General features: G+C 44.1%; 1 protein-coding gene across 50 annotated transcripts in view; it reads left to right on the forward strand.

The window, feature by feature from the left end:
- TBL1XR1 (TBL1X/Y related 1) overlaps positions 1–14,835 on the forward strand; it is a 192,563-nt gene that overhangs the window by 13,281 nt on the left and 164,447 nt on the right. For 12 of the 50 annotated variants that reach the window (XM_078353784.1, XM_078353813.1, XM_078353782.1 and 9 more), the window contains 3 exons: positions 9,601–9,684; positions 14,003–14,059; positions 14,692–14,796. The exons of 11 other annotated variants lie outside the window; for them this stretch is intronic. The gene's annotated coding sequence lies outside the window, so the exon portion shown is untranslated. The remainder of the gene's footprint in view (positions 1–9,600; positions 9,685–14,002; positions 14,060–14,691; positions 14,797–14,835) is intronic. 27 more of the 50 variants (XM_078353798.1, XM_078353815.1, XM_054247023.2 and 24 more) reach the window with 8 other exon arrangements.

Raw genomic sequence — 14,835 nt, forward strand, 5'->3', positions numbered from 1 at the left:
CTGGAACTATATGTTTCTGTAAACACTTTCATTTTTCAGAGTTGGTAGCAGAATTAGAGTAGTTGTATGATTGACAGGTGTTGTTGCTGTTTCATGACTGGGTTATTAGACTGGTGTTGAACTGTTGATTGATTGATTTATTGACAGTCTTGCTCTGTCTTGTCCAGGCTGGGGTGCAGTGGCACGATATCGGCTCACTGCAGCTTCCGTCTCCCAGGTTCGAGTGATTTTCTTGTCTCAGCCTCCTGAGTACTGGAACTACAGAGTTGTACCACCACACATGGCTAATTTTTGTTTTTTTTTTTGAGACGGAGTTTCGCTCTTGTTACCCAGGCTGGAGTGCAATGGCGTGATCTCAGCTCACCGCAACCTCTGCCTCCTGGGTTCAATCAATTCTCCTGCCTCAGCCTCCCGAGTAGCTGGGACTACAGGTGTGCGCCACCATGCCCAGCTAATTTTGTGTATTTTTAGTAGAGACGGAGTTTCACCTTGTTGACCAGGATGGTCTCGATTTCTTGACCTCGTGATCCACCCGCCTCGGCCTCCCAAAGTGCTGGGATTATAGGCGTGAGCCACTGCGCCCGGCCTTGTTTTTTTTTTTTTTTTTTTTTTTTTTTAAAAGACAGGGTTTCACCATATTCGTCAGGCTGGTCTTGAACTCCCGACCTCAGGTGATCTGCCCGTGTTGGCCTCCAAAGTGCTTGGATTACAGGCGTGAGCCACCACGCCCGGCTAATTTTGTATTTTTAGTAGAGACAGGGTTTCACTATGTTGGCCAAGCTGGTCTCGAACTCCTGACCTAAGGTGATCCACTGGCCTCAGCCTCCCAAAATGCTGAGATTACAGGCGTGAGCCACTACGCCTGCCTATCCCGGCTTGATGCTTAGAAAATAAATTGGTGCAAATTTTAGGAGGTTTTGGTTGTCCAGAAGTACATCCATTTTGTATTATTTTAAAGGTATTGCTTTGCCAAGGGTCTGGACATTAGGTGAATATTGGGGTTCTTTTTTTTTGAGATGGAATTTTGCTCCTATTGTCCAGGCTGTAGTGCAGTGGTATAATCTCAGCTCACTGCAGCTTCCACCTCCCGGGTTCAAGCGATTCTCCTCCCTCAGCCTCCAGAGTAGCTGCGCCCAGCTAATTTTGTATTTTCAGAAGAGATAGGGTTTCTTCATGTTGGTCAAGCTGGTCTCAAACTCCTAACCTCAGGTGATCCACCTGCCTCAGCCTCCCAGAGTGCTGGGATTACAGGCATGAGCCACCGTGCCCGGCCCATAGTAGTTGATTTAATAATTATGATAGTCTTTGGCACAATGGGATTTGTGGAACTATGGCTTCTGATTCTGCACAGATCCTCTCATGACTTAATAACTTATATGTATGTGTTATTGATGCCAAGGTGACAGATCCATTGGATTTTAATGCTATTTTTGGTTACAGTTGGTGTCATTTGGTTTTCATTGGTTAGTTAACCGTAAAGGGGTTTGTCTTCTAGTTGTGCTCATTTTCAGCTTTAACTGGAGCAACCTCAAGAGAAAGGGAGCACCTGTTTTTGTGCACATAATTTGCTGCACTGTGACTTGACACTAGCCTCCCTTTGTGGGCAGTGGCCCTCTTCTTAGCAGTTAACAGGAGACTAGGTAGGAGAGCCTGTGTCTCATTTCTGGCAGTGAACTCTCAGGATGTTACTGTGATGAAGAGCTGGAGCCAGACATATTGGATGGTTTGAATCCTGTCCCTTGTACTTACTAATTATGTGACTTTGGAGACTTAAGTAGCCATCCTAGTTGGTGTCCACATCTGAAAAATGGTAATAAAGGATCTTTTTTTTTTTTGAGAGGGAGTCTCCCTCTAACCCAGGCTGGAGTGCAGTGGCACCATCTTGGCTCACTGCAACCTCTGCCTCCTGGGTTCAAGTGAGAGTAAAGCATAATTAATACTAATTTCTTTTTCTTTTTCTTGAGACAGTCTTGCTCTGTTGCTCAGGCTGGATGGAGTGTAGTGGCACGATCTCAGCTCACTGCAACTTCTGCCTCCCGGGTTCAAGCAATTCCCTGCCTTAGCCTCCCAAGTAGCTGTGATTACAGGTGTGAGCCACTGCGCTGTGCCAGTTAGTGCTTTTTTCATAAAGCATTTGTGAGGATTGAAATGGGAAGGCATTAAAGCAAGTAGCATAGGGCCTGGCAAATAGGAAATAATAAATGCCAGCTACTACTTGGTTGCCTTTGTTAGCTGCAGTGGCAACATCTGTACAGAGAGGCAACATACCCCTCCTGACAGCTTATTTTGTAAACCTGCCGTGGCTTACTGTGGCAACAGCAAAGATGAGTTGGTTAGACTTTTCAGTTGGGGAGGCTAGCACTGCATTTGGTGACTTCTGTTACTCTAGGATGAGAATGCATGCTGTGGAGCTTTGTTATGTGTCTGCTAAGTATTTTTTTTTTTTTTTTTTTGAGATTGAGTTTTGCTCTTGTTCCCCAGGCTGGAGGGCAGTGGCGCGATCTTACCTCAACCTCTGCCTCCCTGATTCAAGTGCTGGGATTACCAGTGTGAGCCACCACACCTGGCTAATTTTTGTATTTTTAGTAGAGATGGAGTTTCACCATATTGGCCAGGCTGGTCTCGAACTCCTGACCTCAGGTGATCTGCTCACCTCGGACTCCCAAAGTGCTGGGAGTACAGGCATGAGCCATCACGCCTGGCCTGTACTTTTTCTTTATTTTTTAATTCGGTTCCAATGCAAGATAATTTTCTTAAAAATAGTTTTTGGCAGGGTGTGGTGGCTCATGCCTGTAATCCCCAGCACTTTGGGAGGCTGAGGCGGGTGAGTCACCTGAGGTCAGGAGTTTGAGACCAGCCTGACCAACATGGTGAAACCCCGCCTCTACTAAAAATACAAAAAATCAGCAGGGTGTGGTGGCAGGCACCTGTAATCTCAACTACTCGTGAGGCCAAGGCACAAGAATGGCTTGAACCCAAGAGGCAGAGGTTGCTGTAAGCCAAGATAGTGCCCTGCACTCCAGCCTGGGCGAAAGAGCAAAACTCTGTCTCAAAAAAATTTTTTATTTTAGCTCTCTCGAGTGGAATCCCTACTTTTTCTTGAGGCAACACTGCTCCTGTTGTCGGTGGCTACTGCTCAGATCAGTCACCTCAAATAAACGTGTTAAATTTTACACAAACATTAACATGGATTCTCACTAAAAATCCATATGTCACAACGCAGGATATGTATACGTGCAGAAATAACTGAAAAATTTTGAGGAACTTGTTTTAATACACATGCATTTTCTATACTCTTTAATTTTCGTTTAAAAGCATGCTTTTAATGGACATTATTTCTTACTAATTTTATTAAGTTAATTTAGAAATACTCGTTCAAAGGAGTATAGAAATGTACTTTTCTACTTTTATGGATTTAGAATTAGTACTCAGAATGAGAAACATTGACATTCTAAATGACGGAGCATGGATTGGTGGCTAATGTCTTCAGGTAGTATTCTGAAACTGTATGAGGATTCTGAGGTTCTGGTGCCTCAGTTTTGTAGGCATACATAAGAAGTAAGACGCAGGTCGGGCTCAGTGGCTCATGCCTGTAATTCCAGCAATTTGGGAAGCCGAGGTGGGCAGATCACAAGATCAAGAGATCGAGACCATCCAGGCCAACATGGTGAAACCCTGTCTCTACTAAAATTGCAGTGGCTCACTGCAATATCTGCCTCCCCCGGCTCAAGCGATTCTCCTGTCTCAGCCTTCCAAGTAGCTGGGGTTACAGGTGCCCGCCACTGTGCCCAGCTAATTTTTGTAGTTTTAGTAGAGATGTGGTTTCACCATGTTGGCCAGGCTGGTCTTGAACTCCTGACCTCAGATGATCCGCCCATGTGGGCCTCCCAAAGTGCTGGGATTGTAGGTGTGAGCCACCACACCTGGCCTAGCTCTAGCTTTTAAGAACCCCGGATGCTTCTCATAAAGGACTGTAATTCCAAACAGAAGAATGACCATTATATAAAGTTTCTTACATCCCATATGAGAAGAAATTTATATAGTTGTTTTATATTGTTTTAAACAAAAATTTACATGCTGGCCAGGCATGGTGGCTCAAGCCTGTAATCCCAGCACTTTGGGAGGCCGAGGCGGGTGGATTACCAGGTCAAGAGATCGAGACCATCCTGGTCAACATGGTGAAACCCCGTCTCTACTAAAAATACAAAAAATTAGCTGGGCATGCTGGGCATGGTGGCGCGTGCCTGTAATCCCAGCTACTCAGGAGGCTGAGGCAGGAGAATCGCTTGAACCCAGGAGGCGAAGCTGGCGGTGAGCCGAGATTGCGCCATTGCATTCCAGCCTGGGTAACGAGAGAAACCACGTCTTAAAAAAAAAAAAAAAAAATTTACATGCCATAACATGCTGCCTGCATGAAGTTATACTATTTGACTGAAGATTAACTTTCTTTCTGTGACAATCTTAAATTAACATCCTGGCCTCTGATGACCACTAGTCATCTGTTTCTAGCCCAGGTCACCCATCTTGATCCTCGGCATCCGAGGTAGTGCCTGGCAATCTTCAGCCTCTCTCTTCTTAAGTTGAATCCCACGAGGCTCTGACTGAGGTATAGGTTTGCTAGTACAGTAGACCCTTGTTGCTTTTGTGAGTGATTCACGTATACAAAACTGTAAAGGAGGTACATCCAGTTTCACACATTAGTTGTCCTTTGGATTTACTGTGTTCCCGCTGTAAGAATGTTTCCTTTTTTGGACAGGGTCTTAACTCTGTTACCTGGGCTGGAGTGCATGGACACATGGTCGTGGCTTGCTGCATCCCCAACCTCCCTGGGCTCAGGTGATCCTTTCACCCCAGCCTCCTGAGTATCTGGGACTACAGGTACACGCCACGTTGCTGATTTTTGTGTTTTTTGGTAGAGATGGGGTCCCACTATGTTGCCCAAGCTGGTCTTGAACTCCTGGGCTCAAGTGATCCTCCTGCTTTTGGCTTCCCAAAGTGCTGGGATGACAGGCATGAGCCACCGGGACTGGCTGTGCTGTAAGAATTTTGAGGGTCTGCTTGATAACCTAGCATTTGGTCTTTGTTTTTTTGTCAGCTGCAGAATCCTTTTGGCTGGATAACAGTGTAGCACTTGCTAGGAGAAACAAGGAAAATACTCGAAACGTGGGTAAAAGATTCAGAGACCTCGGCCTGACCATAGCAGTTAAACCTGAATTGGGGTGTTGTTTGGACTTGCCCACTTCTTCTTGATATTTACGTACTCTGCAGTCTCTTTTCTCTTGGTCATGGTTTTTTTTCTCTTAACGTGAACCCTTTAACTACTGGCGTGTGATTCTTGCCTGGCTTTTTTTTCTGATTCGTGGTCTTGCATGCCCGTCCATACATCTACTGCTGCCCTTCTGTTTGACTGTGGTTTTTCCCAGAGGTCAAAGGATGTGTACACTCTATGCCCTTTGTCTCTTTAAACCAGTCATTGTTGCACAATGGATTCTGTGGCCCCGATTGGTTCTTTCTGACCTCCTCCTCTGCAGATCTGCTATCACAGTCGAGCATGGGGACGTCTTGTATTTTCCTGTCTTTTCTACTGTCGAATGTAGGCTGGCAGGGGCGTTCTCTTTTTTTTTTTTTAAAGACCGAGTCTTGCTCTGTCGCCCAGGCTGGAGTGTGCTGTCGTGATCTTGGCTCACTGTAACCTCCACCTCCCAGGTCCAGGCAGTTCTCCTGCCCAGGTCTCCCACGTAGCTGGGATTACAGGCCTGTGCCACCGTGCCTGGCTAATTTTTGTATTACTAGTAGAGATGGAGTTTCACCATGTTGGCCACGCTGGTCTCAAACTCTTGACCTCAGGTGATCCACCCGCCTCGGACTCTAGAGTGCTGGGATTACACCTGAGCCGGGTCAGATTTTCATTTAATGACAATGAGTTGGAACAAGACAGAGTTGGAAAATAGAAGAGGTTCAGGATTGGAAGAAGTAGGAGTAGGTGATGGTGGTATCGAGTTGTCAGAGTGAGCCTGGGGTAACATCCTCCACTTCTAGCTAACTGATGAAAATATCCAGGATAGTGGGTCTTTAAATATATCCAGGTGTGTAATCCCTGCACTTTGGGAGGCTGAGGTGGATGGATCACCTCAGGTCAGGAGTTCAAGACCAGCCTGAGCAACATAGTGAAACCTTGTCTGTACTAAAAATACAAAAAATTAGCTGGGCGTGGTAGGCGTCTGTAAACACAGCTACTCGGGAGGCTGAGGCAGGAGAATCACTTGAACCCAGAGGTGGAGGTTGCAGTGAGCTGAGATAGCATCATTGCACTCCAGCCAAGAGCAAGACTCCATCTCAAAAAAAAAAAACAAAAAACAAAAAACCCAGAAAATACCAGTGTGATCTGAGATCTTGGATATTTTAGAGACATTTAGTTGGGACAGGGTCTTGGTAGATTTGTGTTACCATTTAGAGCCTTCCAAAGTAGAAGATGACCCTTTGTCTTTGAGCTACTTTCTAGAAACCAGAATTTATTGTCAGAGAATATAGGATTTTCGGTTTTTTAAACTTTGAACTTAAAATGATTGTAGCAATATTGAGCGATATTCTAAAAAATACTTTAAAAGTTTTAAAAATTCATCAGCAGATTTTAAAAAAGCTCCAAGGATAGTAACATTTAAATGATTAACATTTTCATTTTCCTCTGAATGTTGTTCAGAGAGACCAAGTACTACTAAATGCGGAGGAACGAGTATATTTGACGGGCTTTTCCCTTTCTTACCTTTGTTTACTTGTCTGCAGATTAAAGTAGGTACTTTCAACTTTTGTATCTCTGGGCTCTGTTTCTTGTAGTGGGTATGTTTTCTTTCTCTCGCTCTCTCTTTTTTTTTTTTTTTTTGGTGACAGAGTAGTGCTCTGTCTCCAGGCTGGAGTGCAGTGGTGCTCACTCTGCCTCCTGGGTTCCCCTGCCTCAGCCTCCCAGGTAGCTGGGACTACAGCTGCTGGTAGTAGGTTGTGCCACCACCACACCTGGCTGATTTCTTGTATTTTATCAGAGATGGTGTTTCACCATGTTGGCCAGGATGGTCTCGAACTCCTGACCTCGTGATCCACCTGCCTCGGCCTCCCAAAGTGCTGGGATGACAGGCGGGAGCCTGTAGTGGGTATGTGTTCTAGTTTGTTGCATCTCTGTTTGGTTTGTTCCCTTTTTTGTGTGTCAGATATGCTGGTGAATCTGGCTACCTTGTTTTGCCTCATTGGCCTTCTTTGTGTTTTCTTCCAGATGACTCGTGTATTTTGTTAGTAGGTACATTGGCTGGTTGGCTCCTTTGTTCTGACAAATCAACATAGAAGTGACTTTTCACAAGCGAAAACTGGTAATGACAGGAACCATAACAGCATACTAATGGTCTTTTGGTAAATATGGTGAATGCATGTGGTAGAATTTAAAGGTCTTGGTTTGAAGCCCTCCCAAGAGTATTTGCAAGTTTGAGGTTAGGTTGTGGGAGGTGGTGGGAATCTTTGGATACATTTTACTTGCCTCTTTTGAGCTTTGGTTCCCATATTTGCAAAATGCCATGACTTATTTCTTAAGAATTTAATTAGAATAAAAGAGATACTATAAGCTAAAAGAATACTTGGTTGTGCTCCAGTGTGTGTCTGTATCTGGAATAGGCTCATGTAATTGGTAAATAGGGGAATTTATGTCTTTATAACAAGGAAACTGCTCTGGTTCATACCTGATTTTCCCCAGCCTGTTTATTTTTTGTGTCCGGTAACAATAGTCGAGCTCAAAGTATACTAAGAGCTGAAGGAAACAAGCCATGGTGATCACTTGTGAATTCTTCCTTCTGGCTTAGTTTGGACACGTTCCAGTCCTTGAAACAAGTGCAGCGATGAGATCTTGGCTCACTGCAATCTCTGCTTCCCGGGTTCAAGCAGTTCTCCTGCCTCAGCCTCCCGAGTAGCTGAGATTACAGGCATGTGCCACCACACCAGCTAATTTTGTATTTTTAGTAGAGATGGGTTTCTCCGTGTTGGTCAGCTGGTTTCTAACTCCCAACCTCAGGTGATCTGCCTGCCTCCTTGGCCTCCCAAAGTGCTGAGATTATCAGTGTGAGCCACCACGCCTGGCTGGATTACTCTTTAAAGCAATCTAACTTTTGTATTGTTGAATGCATTTTATGAGAAGAGAACTATAGGTTAGTTGACAAACTGAAGATTTATGTTAATGCAGGGCTCGGTGGCTCACGCCTATAATCCCAGCACTTTCGGAGGTCGAGGCGGGTGGATCACGAGCTCAAGAGATTGAGACCATCCTGGTCAACAAGGTGAAACCCCGTCTCTACTAAAAATACAAAAATTAGCTGGGCATGGTGGTGCACGCCTGTAGTCCCAGCTACTCGGGAGGCTGAGGCAGAAGAATTGCTTGAACCCAGAAGGCGGAGGTTGCGGTGAGCCAAGATCATGCCATTGCACTCCAGTCTGAGTAACAACAGCGAAACTCCGTCTCAAAAAAAAAAAAAAAAAAAAAAAAAAATTTGTTGTTTTTGCCGAAACTGGGTTTTGGTGAAACTGCCATTCTAATGTTCTTATTCCTTAAGCCTAAACTTAAATGGTTATATGTGCTTCCTTCAACTGAAAGTTGTATCTTTATTAGGAACTTATTATTAACCTTTTTTATTTGCATTTTTATCCAGATTGCTTTTGTTAATATTTTGGTTACAAAGTACCATAGGGATGGTCTTCCTTAACTTTTTCTTTTCTCATAAAAGTTTTACTTTTAGCGTGTGACTGAATAAAGTGAAGTTTTCCAGGAATGCATAATTGTTTTATAGAAAACACAGAAGAGGCCAGGCGTGGTGGCTCACACCTGTAATCCCAGCACTTTGGGAGGCTGAGACGGGTCGATAACCTGAGGTCAGGAGTTCGAGACCAGCCTGGCCAACATGGTGAAAACCCGTTTCTACTAAAAATACAAAAAATTAGCTGGGCTCCCTTGTAATCCCAGCTACTTGGGAGGCTGAGACAGGAGAATCGCTTAAACCCAGGAGGCAGAGGTTTCAGTGAGCTGAGATGGTGCCATTACACTCCAGCTTGGGCAACAAGAGTGAAACTGTGTCTCAAAAAAAAAATACACAGAAGACACATTTATACTTAATCTATCTAGTACTACGTTGGATGCCCAGTAAATGTCGTTTCCTTCTTTTCCTGTTCCTTAAGAAGTTTTGATCACACTCAGCATAAAGTTCAAACATCTTGGCCTGTGAGGGTCTCTCCTCCCCGACTTCTGCCCTGTGATCTGGCCACTGGCCACCTCACTAACCTTATCTTGTTTCACCTTGTTCACTGTGCCCAGCTGTTCAGCTCCACACCCACTGAACAAGCTTATTCCTGTTTCAGCGTCTTAATTGCTTTGTTCTTTGCCTCATACTCTGTCCTGAGATTGTTATCTAGCTGATTCTTTTATGCCATTCATTCTCAGTTCCATTGCCAACACCTCAGAGAGGTTACACTGAAATTACTGCCCACCCCCAGCAATTTTCAGCCATAAGACCCCTATTCTCCACATTGCAATTTTCTCTCTGATCTTTGATCTTTTTTTTAACTTCCTTCCAGAGTTTAAACTCCATGAGAACAGGGATGGGCGGCTCTGTCTTATGTGTCATTCTGTCTGCAGCTACCTAGAACAGGACCTGGCAGGTTCGTAATAAATATTTGAGTGGATTGTTGTCTTAGGTATGTTTTCATGATTAGCTGTTAGTCTTAAACTGGTTCATCCTTATAATTAGAATACTGGAAATAATTTATTAAAAGTTCAGCATTTAGGGGGGAGGGTCAGAAGAGGTTTTACTGAAGGTTTAAATTTGGAAGCTTGGGGACATATGTGAGTGCCATCTGCTTTTCTTGGAGGACTATTAAAGATGGCAGCTGAGTCAAATAATAGCAAGAACAGGTAAATAGGTAATTGATGGACGAATCTGAAAATGTGCTTTGTACTGATAATTATAAATGTTAGACTTTGAGAAGTTAATGTTTTCTTTTTGCTTAATTTTGAGATGGAGTTTCGTTCTTGTCGCTCAGGCTGGAGTACAGTGGCGCCATTTGTGCTCACTGCAACCTCCGCCATCTGGGTTCAAGCGATTCTCTTGCCTTAGCCTTCTAAATAGTTGGAATTATAGGCTTGCATCACCGTGCCCAGTTAATTTTTGTATTTTTAGTAGAGACAGGGTTTCACTATGTTGGTCAGGCTGGTCTCAAACTCCTGACCCAGTGATGCTCCCACCTTGGCCTCCCAAAGTGCTGGGATTACAGGTGTGAGCCACCTCTCCTGGCCATGTTTTGTTTTTCTTAAAGATACATATTTAATCAATCAGGGTATATACTCTAATTTATGTCTAAATCTAGGTTCAGGTTTAAGAGAATTTTGTAGTTTTTAATTATATTTACCTGTGATCGTGTTTTTTTTTTTTTTTTTGAGGTGGAGTCTCACTCTGTCGCCCAAGCTGGAGTGCAATGGTGTGATCTCGGCTCACAGCAACCTCCACCTGCTGGGTTCAAGTGGGTCTCCTGTCTCAGCCTCCCAAGTAGCTGGGATTACAGGCGCGTGCCACCACACCTAACTAATTTTTTGTATTTTTAGTAGAAATGGCATTTTACCATGTTGTTGAGGCTGGTCTCGAACTCCTGACCTTAGGTGATTTGCCCACCTCGGTCTCCCAAAGTGCTGGGATTACAGGTGTGAGCCACTGCACCCTGCAGGATTTTTTTTTTTTTTTTTGAGACAGAGTCTCGCTCTTGTTACCCAGACTGGAGTGCAATGGTGTGATCTCGGCTCACCGCAACCTCCGCCCCCTGGGTTCAGGCAATTCTCCTGCCTCAGCCTCCTGAGTAGCTGGGATTACAGGCACGCGCCACCATGCCCAGCTAATTTTTAGTAGAGACGGGGTTTCACTATGTTGACCAGGATGGTCTCGATCTGTTTACCTCGTGATCCACCCGCCTCGGCCTCCCAAAGTGCTGGGATTACAGGCTTGAGCCACCGTGCCCGGCCTTTTTTTTTTTTTTTTTTTTTTTTTTAAGACAGAGTCTTGCTCTGTTACCCAGGCTGGAGTGCAGTGCGAGGATATCGGTTCACTGCAACCTCTGTTCCACCTCCTGGATTCAAGCAGTTCTCTGCCTCAGCCTCTCGAGTAGCTGGGATTGCAGGCACCCAGCACCACACCCAGCGAGACAGGGTTTCATTTCACCATCTTGGTCAGGCTGGTCTTGAACTCTTCGACCTCAGGATCCAACTGCCTCGGCCTCCCAAAGTATTGGGATTGCAGGCATAAGCCACGGTGCCCGGCCCAGTATTATGTTTTAACCTTGGATGTGTAGTGTGTGAAGGGTGAGGTGGGGGTTTGGTAGGGAAGGGCCTTAGCTCTGGACGGGGAGAAGTTAAGCCGCTAGTGTCGTAGGTGTGAATGATGCCACATAATTCTGGGAGTGTTGGAAACTAGATTATGTTTCGGAATTCTGCAGAAAAGCAATTAGAGATTTGGGAGAGAATGGTATCGAAAAGAGCTGAGCATCCAGGTCTCCTTCCTGGCTTGCTGCTGCTCATCTTTTTCTGGGGAACAGGAGTATAAAGATTGGGAGTTTGTTGGGATGGGGAATTAATTTGCTATCTGAATAGCTAGTGGACAGAAGCTAAAGCACATGGGTGTGGAATGGGAAGTTGCTATTGAGAATGAGGAATCCTTTATTTTTCATCATGACCTTAACTAAGGGGTAAATAAGTTAGATGCTTATTTGAGAACAGTCACGTGAAAAATAGATTGCTATGGTATAAGTGGATCATGAAGTTGCTAGTGGATGTAATTTTTGAATTTTAGGTTAGTCACTTCTTAAATATATTTTCACAACATTACTAAAGATTTTACGTTAACATTAAAGTCATTAGAATCTCTGATAACATTGGCACATTAGTCTGGATTAAGTAATGTATAATTGATTATAATTAAAAATACTAACTATTTTGAAATAATTTTAGAGTTACAGAAAGTAACTATTTTGGAATAATTTTAGACTTACAGCAAAGATAGTACAAAGTTCCAGTGTACCCTCACCCTGTTTCCTCAGTGTTAGTCTTACCTAACCAGGTGTTATTTATCAAACCTAAGAAATAAACATTGATGCAGTACTACACTATGGGTTTTATTTTGTATTTCCCTGGTTTTTCCCGTGAATGTCTTCTTTTCTGTTCAGTGTTGAGTCCATGTTCTCACGGTGCATTTCGTTGTCTCCCTAGTCTCCTGACCTTGACGGTTCCTCCTCAGTCTTTCCTCTTTTTCATGACCTTGACAATTTGGAAGAGTACTGGTTTGTCTGATACTTGGAACGATTAGACTGAGGTTGTAGGTAGAATACTGTAGAGTTGATGCGCCTGTCTTACCACATCATGTCAAACAGGAGGTACTTACTGGTATATCCTAATTTTGGTGATGTTAATCTCATCTCTTGGTTAAGGTAACGTATGCCAAGTTCCTTCGCCCTGAAATGACTGTTTTTCACTTCTCAAACTGCTCATTAGAAGTGAGTCTACTAAAAATCTAGCCCTCATGCAAGGCAAAGGGACATTACGTTCCTCGTACCAGACGGAGAAGCATGGAAAAATTTGTGGACATGTTGGAAAATCATGGTAATTAAGAAATATGTTGAACACTGTGGTAATTAAGGAATATTTTGGGGAGATACTTTGAGGCTGTGGAGATAGCCTTTTTTTCCTTGAAAGTTTTGTCCAGTAATTTTAGCATTCATCCGTGGATCTTGTTTGGAGCAACACTTACTGTGGCTCTTCTCTTCTCACCTCCCCTCCTCCTCTCTCCTCTCCTCTCTTTTCTCTTCTCCTTGAGACGAGGGGTCTTGCCTTGTCACTCAGGCTGGAGTGCAGTGGTACGATCATGGCTCACTAACCTTCCAACTCCTGGGTTCATGTGATCCTCCTGCCTTGGCCTCCCAAAATGCTGGGATTAGAGGCATGAGCCGCTGCACCTGGCCAATTACTGTGGTTTTCTAAAGGTGTGGTTTTTCTTGTTCCCTCATTCCTCTCTACATGCATTAATTGGATTTATTTTTCTTTACAGGAGATTAGTTCCTTTTCTCCTGTTTATTATTCACTCATTTCATGACTTAACATCAGTGTGGACTTGTGGATATTTTTGTTGTTTGGGTTATAATTTCATGTTCTCACTACTTGCTTTGTTCCTCCAGTTGCTCTGCCTTTGGCTACTGGCACCTCTTCCAGGCTGACCTCCTGGGCCCTTTCAGCATGCTCTGTCCTTTGATGGTTAAGCAGTTTCTTACTTTCTGACATAACAGTTTGCTGCAGACTGAACCTTGTATTTTTCTTCCCTAGCCCTAGAGTTGGCCATTTCTCCAAAAAGCCCTGGATTTGTTTCATTGGAATCATAATAAACATTTACTCTAATTCAGGAAGTAATGTCTTCATATAGGTTTTATAAGGTGTCAATATTTGCTTGTATGTGATTGTATAATAGTTTTTTCTTAAGGCTTTTGGACCACAGTTCTTCACTCAGCAGACTTCAAAAAGGTGTTGTTACATGCTGGCATTGTTAGAACTAGGGCTTAAGGGACAGGTAAGACAGGATCATTGGCTGGGCATGGGGGCTCATGCCTGCAATTGCAGCACTTTGGGAGGCCAAGGTGGGTGGATCACTTGAGCTCATGAGTTTGAGACCAGGCTGGGCAACATGGCAAAACCCCATTTCTACAAAAAATGCAAAAATTAGCTGGGCATGGAACTACTTCGGGTGCAGAGGTGGGAAGATTGCTTCAGCTGCAGAAGTGGGAGACAGCAGTGAGCTGGGATCACAACACTACTCCAGCCCTGAGTGACACAGTGAGACTGTGTCTCAAAAAAAAAAAACAAAAACAGAAACTAAAAACGATTGATCTTAAGGACTTTAGAATGTAGATGTGAGAAAGATTTTTTTTCCCTGCCCCCATTTGATTTCAGTGAGTGCCTATTACATGCCAGGCCCTGTGCTGTATGTCAACAGGAAATAAGAACTCGGTAAGCATAGCACAGGCTTCATTGATAGATACGGGGTTGAGTGGAGGGGTGGGGGAAGAAGGTCATTCCAAGAAGAGGAATGTTAGCACCAGGGACAGTAATCTATGAATTAGGTGTAGAGGTAAGTATGTGTGTATGTGGGATGGTTGGTGTGGGAGTTGGAGGTAGTGGTGGCAGGATTCCAGGTCATGAGGCTTGTGGATAAGCCAAGCTTTGGAAAGTTGAGGGACCTAGTGAAGGAATTTGAGTGGGACTGCAGTGTAATCAGATAATCCTGGCAGTACCTTGGAGAATGCATTGGGATTCAGGAGGCTATTGTCTTGATAGAGGTGAGAAGTGAAAGTCTTAACTAGGGACAGTGGAACAGTGGTTCTCAGACTTGTGTGCATCAGAATCACTTGGAGGGCTGTTTAAAACAGACTGCTCAACCCTGCCCCCTAATTTCTGACTCAGCAGGTCTTAGGTTAGGACCTGAGAATGTGCATTTTTAGCAGTTTCCCAGGTGGTGCTGCTACTGCTGGTAGAAGGAGTATTTAGGAGCCACTGGGTGTGATAAAGGGAGTCAGCTGGGTGGAAGGATTTAAGGAAGCAGTCATTGTGGATCTCTTCAAGTGATTTTTTTTTGTTGGCAGTGCTCATGCACGTTTGGTCTTTGTCCCTGTTACATCCTTTAGAGCTGCTGACTTTTTGACCAGTGAAGAAAGCGTGAGGATTAGTTTTGGGAAGCATTTATACAGGTATGTGTGCAATTTGTCCTGTGTATTACCTTTGGAAAA

Source organism: Callithrix jacchus, chromosome 17 (assembly GCF_049354715.1).
Source record: "Callithrix jacchus isolate 240 chromosome 17, calJac240_pri, whole genome shotgun sequence".
Lineage (NCBI taxonomy): Eukaryota > Metazoa > Chordata > Mammalia > Primates > Cebidae > Callithrix > Callithrix jacchus.